We start from the raw sequence: 8,679 nt of genomic DNA, 5'->3' as shown, positions 1-8,679 counted from the left end.
ATTCAACAGGAAGCAGCATATGTGACATCTCACACTGCTACCTAATAAGGGTAAGAGAACTGGAGTAGCTACATCCTTGAATCTCAATCATTGGTTAAGAGTTGCCCCCATGTGGGTTTAAGTTCCCAAGTACTTCTGAGCTTCCTTGTCTGTAGGCAAAGTGGGTTGCAGCAGCTACTGCAGGTAGCCCAGTGCCAAAGTGATAGAAGTACTGACTGCTGGATGTGAAAGCACACTGAGATGCAGTGTGCACAAAAAAATGATGAAAGGATCCAAGAGGATGTGGACAAGGCATCTGCTATAGTCTGTCTGTGTTACCTCACTGGGCAAATGACAGAGATCAGCAGAAATGCTAGGTGAGACTGTGGGATAATCTAGAACACTGGTGGAGAAGGGAAATGATAAATATCAGTTGTGGACTTAGGACCAATGGCTGTAGCAGAGACTAAAACTTGTATCTTAGATGCTCAATATTTATATTGTCTTTTTTTTTTTTAAAGAACTTATTACCAGGGATGCTGGGTAGTGCAGTTGGTTGAGTATCAGACTCTCGGTTTCCCCTTGGGTCATGATCTCAGTTCATAGGCTCCAGCCCTGCACTGGGCTCCAAGCTTGGCTCAGAGTCTGCTTGGGACTCTCTCTGCCTTCCCCCACCCCCTGCAAAAAAAAAATAATAATAATAATCTTAAAAAAAAAAAAGAACTTGTTACCAGCCACTACCTTCACACAAACGGAACCTAAACATGCGAGTCATAGACTGCAGCAAATACTGTCAGTGCCCCCACCCAGATCCCTTGTCTTTCTACTTAATGTTATCTGGAAAAAATTTAAGTGCCAGGATCTGCAACTATGGTCTAAAGGCTTATTCTAGAGCTCTACAGAGCAGTTCTCCTCACAGGTAAAGCAGGCTGGAAGTGCCGGGAAATTAACTGTTTTTCTTTCTCTCTTGCTAGAAGGAAGCATTCTTCAACCAACATTGGTGCATGAATATCATTTCTGTCTTACCCCACTGGTGGGAAAATTCTGAGGCATGCATTTTTTACAAGTTCTCAGAGTTTCCCTGTGAGATTAAGCTCAATTCTCCATCATGACAGCTGCTTTAATAGTATATCTTCTTTCTAGAGACTTTCCTTCCTGTTCTCACTTTCCTATCCACCTCCCCTCAACCCCAGCCCCAGCCCGATGATGTTTTCCATCCCCTCCAAATAAAGTACTTTCACTCAATCCTTATCTCAGGGTCTGCTTCAGGGGGAATCCAAACTGTATTAACCAGTTATACGATTCTTGGGCCCTTCAAGCAAAAGTCTCTGACCTAGATCAAATATATAAAAGCATGTAAACTCAAGAGAACTCTGTGGGAATAATTTTGAAGAAAGATACTAGAGTGTTACAAATCTCAGCTCCTGAAAAGAAGGGGAGGAGAAGGTTGCTTCCTTCTGTCAGCGATAAATAAAGCTGGGTACTAGTTAACGTGGTAAGGATGGATTTTAATCAGTAACACCTACTTCAATAGGAAAGAGTCCAGCATGAACTGAACTCAACTTCAATTTGTACAGAAGTCACTGAGTGGTTTAAAGAGAGAATGAAGAACTAGGGAGAAGGTAGAACAGAGAGTCAGTAGAGTCAGAAAAATAAAAAATTACAAAAAGCAGGAAGGGGAGGTGTTGGTTCATGTGAAATCCATCTGGATTTGCTAACTACAGTTTATGGAAGTTAGGCTCCTACATGCGCACAGAGTCTGAGAGACAGAAGCCGTATCTTCAGGTGCTGTCTGCAACAAACAGAAGATTATTTTGGCAGCCTTGAATTTCCTCAGGCAGGCACTTTAAGGGTGAGTAGGGTCATCCTAAGGATGTAGCCTTGAGCTGTTAGAAACTCTAACAGTGTTTATTCAAGTCTTCATAGGCTAAGATTGAGTCCTACTCAAGAAGAGGTCTCAGAGAGCCTGGCCAGAGTTTGGTCAAGGAGAGAATTTTTGTCACCTCTTCCCCTAAAGTATATTAAGAGAGGCTACAATGACGGAACGTTGGTATGTGTTGTTGGTAGTGTAGAAGCAAAGAAAACTGAACCACCTGAGCAATCTTAACTGAGAAGAGACTGGCTAGCCAGTCCGTTCCTCTGGAAAGAGGTAGTTGACCTTTTCGGAGAACAACATACTTCAAGTACTTCCCAAGAACCAGATGTGCAACAGGTAGTGCAGAAATGAGAGAAGTTTCTTCCCAATAAAACTGCCAGCACAGAAAGGCAAATGGTCTCCACCAGGGACTATCTGCTTAGAGTCACTGCTGGAAAAGCAGGAGCCATGGAGGGAACAAAAAGTCAGAGAAACAGCATACATAGAAGAGATATCACAGGATTTGTAGTCAAAAAGTTCCCTAGAAGAGTCTCCAAAGAATCCATGAAAGATCAGTTAGAGGTATCATCTGGGTCCAGAGAGAAAGATGGCAGTTTACAACTCATCCTAGTAAAATAAGAACATTCTTCCCTCCTTTTCCTTTTCTTCCTCCATTCCAAACCCAGAAGATTAGAAACAGCAGCTTGCAAATCGGAGAGTTGCCTAGCAATAAAGAGAAAAGAAACCCACCTTATATTTTTCTGTGGTGGGTAAAAAGCTTACAGGCCTTACCTTTGACATGAGCTAGACATTTTATTTTTTAAATCAAAACTGGGTTTTATAATGTAAAGAAAGCATTGTACTTTCTATTGCCTAAGAAAACAAGGAAACCTCATGGAACATGTTATGGGTTGAATTGTGTGCCCAAAATTTATGTTGAGGTCCTAACCCCTGCTACCTGTGAATGTGATTTTATTTGGAAATAGGATTTTCGCAGATGTATTCAAGTTATAAAGAGGTCACTAGGGTGGGCCCTAATCCCATAAGACTAGTGTCCTTTCCTTATAAGAAGAGGAAAATCTCATGTGAAGACAGAGACATAGGATCAATGATCATGTGACGGCAGAAGCATCTGTCATCATGGAGTGATGCATCTACAAGCCAGCGATGGCCAAGGATTGTCAGCAAACCACCAGAGGCTAGGAAGAGTTAAGGTAGGATCCCCCTATAGGTTCCAGAAGGAGCGTGGTCCTGCCAACACCCTGCTTTTGGACTTCTGGCCTCCAGAACTGTGAGACAATAAATTTCTATGGTTCTGAGCCACCTTGTTTGTGGAACTTTGTTATGGCAGCCCGGGGAATTAATACAGTACCCGCCAGAGTTTCAAACCTTAGCAGAATAAAAACTTCCCTCACTAAATAAATGTTAAAAGGACAATGGGAACAATCTGAAAGTGAAATTAAGAAAACAATTCCACTTAAAACAGCATCAAAAAAGTCAAATATTTAGGAATAAATTTACAAAAGCACTACAAGACCAGTATACTAAAAACTATAAAACATCGTTGAAAGAATTAAAAGATCCAAATAAGTGGAAAGAAACCCCATGTCCAATCACTGGAAGACTTAATATTGTTAAGATTGTAATATTCCCCAAATTGATCAACATATCCAATGTAACCCCAGTCAAAACCCAGCTGACTTTTTTTTGCAAAAACTGAAAAACTTATCCTAAAATTCAAATGGAAATGCAAAGGACAGGAAGAGTCAAAACAATTTTGAAAAAGAATAAAGTTGGAGGACTCACAGTTCCTGATTTCCAAAGTTACTACGGAGTTACAAAAGTCAAGACAGTGTGGTACTGACATGAGATTAGACATATAGATCAATGGAAGAGACTATAAAGTCCAAAATAAACCCTTCCATTTATGGTCAAGTGATTTTAGACAAGGGTGCCAATTCAATTCAATGGAGAAAGAATAGTTTTCCACAAATTGGGCTGGGACAACTAAATATCCATATAGAAAAAAAGGAACGCAGTTGGATTCCCAACCTTTCATTATTCTGTAAAGTTAACTATCGCGTTAGGTAAAACATCCCAACAGTGAAATTTGAAAGCATCTCAAAGGTTAGGCAGAAGAGGGCTTTTCTTTTATAGAGAGGAATAAACAAGGCTAGAACAAACTGGGTGTGGAGAAGTGGGATGACCAAGGGTTTGGGGGATCAGACAATAGATCTTAGATCAGAGAGTTTTTTACCCTGCGGTTGGACTATTCTCAGGAGGCATCCATGAGGACTGGCTCAGGCTGAGAGTGGGTCAAATTTCAGAGGCCTTTGAGAAGAAGAAAAACTTACCAAACTTTGGTTAACAAGCATTTTGTTTTGATTGATCAGTGGAGACAAAACAGTTCAGTTAATCATTTGTGGAGCAAAGAATGGAAATTTGGAGGGGCTGTATCTGACCTTGTCACAGGTCATTAAGGGGGCATCTATAAGACTTATCTAAATCATATGGGAATAAACTGTAGTAAGCCATTTCCCATGACACAAAAAGGGGTATATTCCTTATGTTGTTACTGTTTTTCAGGAGCAAGGGTTCAGGTAAAATTCAACACTCATTATTATAAACAAAGATTACTGCTTTCTGCAGCCCAGCAAAAGTGAAAGGGATAAAGAAAAAATTTTATAGCATTCTGAGACCTAGAATCCCAATGGGAAGGTATTATAGACAGGGGAAAGAAATGAACAAGTCCTGAGATTAGAATGGCTAAAGAATGCAGTCATGTGCTATCCCTAATTCTTACACAAGTCAGAGAACCCCAAAATCTGTAAGAGGAAACAATCCAGTTTCAATATATTAGACACAGAGTAGAGACATGCCCACTAAGCATTTGCATATTAAACAGAGAAGAGGCTATCAACCTGATTTTCAGAATTATATCTAGGAGGTAAGGCCACTATTATTACTTGGAGGTCAAAGGACATGTCATCAGCCTTGCCAACGCCATTCATTTATGCTAAATCTAGGTAGCTCTCACCCGTACAATGAGTAATAATGATGAAAATAAAGAATATAAAAGAAAATGCTATAGCATAAGAGCAAGGAACATGCCCTAAAGACACAGATGAAAATGAAGATCATGTCTACAAAAATGACTTTCTTCTAGAAAAGTATGAAAAAAATTTTAAAGAACAAAAATCTGTTTGACATTCTTGACATTTTTTTCTTGACATTTTTTAAAAGCAAGTTAAAATTCAATAAGCTTAGCCTTAAGGATAATATAAAAAAAATCATAGACAAAAGTAGAATTTCATGAAAAAGAAAAAAAGGGAATTTAAAATTCAATGACAATTTAAATGTTCATTGAAGTCTGTGAAAATAAAAACACAGCCTAAAATTGAATTGCTAATGAGAAAGACAAAAACACAAAACTCATTCAGATGCAGAGAGAAAATGCAAGAACAAACATAAGTAAGAAATTATTTTAAGCTAGGAATTACAGATGTCCGAATGGAAGAATAATATTCAGATACTTAATAGAATGAAATTTTTCTAACTTAAAATCAGATTCTTCAAACCAAAAAGGCTCACTGGATTCCACAAAATTTTAGTGATACAGGAAGGGTAAAACCTGGATCTAACCTAGCAATTTTTTATTTGAACATGAATTTTGTTTTAATCTTGAAATCATCAAAGCAGAGGAAACTAAAAAAATGATGAGAGAGAAAGAGAAAGAAGAAACAAAATGGAGAATGAGAAAGGGGATAGATGATACAAATGAGAGTGGGCTTTGAGAGATGATGAGAGAGAAAGAGAAAGAAGAAACAAAATGGAGAATGAGAAAGGGGATAGATGATACAAATGAGAGTGGGCTTTGTTATAGATGTGTTGTTTATATTTTACAAGAACATAATGTACAGTTACACGATAACAAACCTGAAAATTCTAATATAACAGACATTTTCGTAGGAAAGAACCAACTGAAATACATATCTTAAAAGGTTACCTCCAAATAAAGTTCCTAATATAGCTAGAAATTTAAACAAGCTCTTTTAAATCTGAGTAGCAGAAAGTTTTAAAAAAAAAACGTAATAACATCTAGAGGCTAGAAAATTAAGGAAAACTGCTCAATCCACTTGATGCCTGAACTTAATACCACGTACATATTCACATGCACCAGTAACAGATGAATTTCATCATAAACACAGTTAATATTTAGGAATGCTTCTTTTCATTGCAATTTTTTCCCCAGAAGCCCTGAAACCAGAAACCAGAAAATAAAAAATGACTGATGTACCCTTTGGCAAAGAGGATAGAATCATCAGAAATAAAGGGGCAAGTTTGGTGCATGCATGTTCATTGCATTATATTTAACAATAATAACAAAAATTGGAGCCAGGCTAAATATCAAACAATTAACATATACAATTATTATTTTTTATTTTTTTGGCAAGAGTATTACTTTTTATCTTCATTTGTAAGGTTATTATGTTTCATATGTTTTCTTTTATCAACATAAAAAAATCGAGTTTCTGAAAGTTTATGACAGGAAGTGAAACACAGTTCTAGTGATTTACAGTTATAGATGCTTTATCTGCAGCTCACACAGACTATCTGTAGCCTAACTAGTCTACGTGCTCACTAGTCGGGATGCGGGCGAACCCATCCCCGTTCTGGTCTTGAACTTTTGATCCATAAGATACAGGTACTTGATCATGAACTTTGGCTTTTCTACTTCCTCCAACCTCTGCTTGCTAAAAAATTTTGCTATATTTAATACTAATCAGAAGTACAATAATCCAGTCTTGATTAATTGCATGGAATAAGAGCTCTGGGGAGTGAAAACATGTAACTAGTCAGCTACAAATTGGTCTATGACTTCATGATGCCTGTGCAGATATATTCACATAGCCACACACAGGACAGCCTGACCCAAAGCTATGAGGCTGCTGCTATTACTTTGGCAAGTTTTCCATCCCTGTGACTGCCCAAAGCTCCCACTGTATTATCTTTTATGTGTGTATCTTAAGTTCAAATTGAGTTATTTATGTGTCATTCAAATCCATCTCTTTCAACTAAACTTATCCCGCTCTGGAAAGAACAGTAATCTATTAATTAGTACAAGGTGAGATGAAATGTTTGCTGTATTAACTATGCCATGGTGCCAGCATTTTAAACCATGATGAGTTCATTTGCTCATAGAATAAATTCCAAAAGGCAAAATTTTAGCCAATATGTTTGAGATGTGTGGTCCTTTCTGGCCGGATTCTGGCACACACATACACATGCACACATGCTATTTTAGTATAACAGACCCTATAAGTTATATGTAGGGGACAGTGGAGGGCCAGTCAAACCCCCTTTTCTGGGCCAGCACACTCACCTCTAGCCACCGAAAGTGCTGGCTCCCAACAGCTCACAGCTGCATCTTCCCTCAGTGAATTGGCCTTAGCTGTTGGGAGCTAAGGAAAGTTATGTCCCCACCTCACCATCCAGCCTCACACACAAATGCAGAGCAATGAATAATGATAAGCCACCCGCCTCGCCTTGAGGGAAGATCTACTTTGTGTTATAGTTTATGCTCCCCCATGCACTCCTTGTAGGCCAGGCCAACTCTGAGCTGAACCTGAGACTATATCCTTACTTAGTTCTCTCCCCTCTATTCTGCGTCACTCACCACCTTAGAGGGTTTTCCTGAACACCACTCTTACAATAAAACACATGCACTTCGGCATAGGGAATATGGTCAATAGTACGGAGGTAGCATTGTAGGGTGACAGATGGTAGCTATGCTTGTGGTGAGTACAGCACAGTAAATAGATTTGTTGAATCACTACATTGTACACCTGAAGCTAACGTAACACTGTGTGTCAACTATATTTCAATTAAAAAAAAAGTGTGTATCTGAATCTCCATCTCAAGATCTGTTTCTAGGGAACGTAACCCAAAGCTATATACTAGCTTTGTTCCGGGATAGCTTGACATTTAACGTCATTAATTCCTGAACTGACTCATCTGATAAAAACATCACAACCATTTATCAATAAAAATAAGAAAGAAATGAAAGCAAACTACAGGAAGGGATGGGAGATGCATGTTTCAATTTTGTGACTGTTTTGTTTTTGTCTTTAAATAAATATATCTATTCCTGAGTGATGTAGATGACGCTTCAGGCTAACCCTCAGCTCAGTATTATTCATAACCTTTGTGGCTTTTTTTTTGGTTTTGGATTATTTTTCACGAATCTCCTCCATCCAAATGCCTATTCTAATTACCAAGCTGAATGTATACATACTTTTTACAATATTTGTCTGAGAACATATATCTACCCTTTTGCTGGATCACTTCTCTAAGTCTGTTGGTAAATTTCATGTTTTTATACATTTAAAAGACTGCACAAATCCACTACATATTCTTATTGAAATGTAATCTTTGCTTAGAAAACATCAGTGAAAACAGAGCGACGATGTGTGTTCATAATCAACTGGGGAGGAAAAAACCTCAAGCATTTATATTTAGACTAGAAATGCATGTGCAAGCTTCAATATTTTCAGAGGTATTTTCCTCTGTTTTCAGCTTCTTTGTTAATGAGCAAATAAAGCATCCTGTCACCTAAAATATAAAGGTAAGGGATCTGAAAGCAAGACGTGCCGCGTGAGCACTTTTCCTCGCAAAGCCAGAGCCGAATCTACAGAGAAGAAAGGAGGCTGGTAATGAGACATAAGTAGTTGTGAGAAAAGACATCACAGGCAGTTTCCTGACAGAAAGACTGAGATTTAATCACCCGAAGCTGCTTTTGCAGCCGCTGCCGAGGCGGGTTAGCTTCAGCGTGAGGGAGCGGGATG

Source organism: Ailuropoda melanoleuca, chromosome 11 (genome assembly GCF_002007445.2).
Source record: "Ailuropoda melanoleuca isolate Jingjing chromosome 11, ASM200744v2, whole genome shotgun sequence".
In the NCBI taxonomy this organism is placed as follows: Eukaryota; Metazoa; Chordata; class Mammalia; order Carnivora; family Ursidae; genus Ailuropoda; species Ailuropoda melanoleuca.
The sequence above is the reverse complement of the archived record's forward strand: the minus strand, read 5'-3'. Positions refer to the sequence as shown.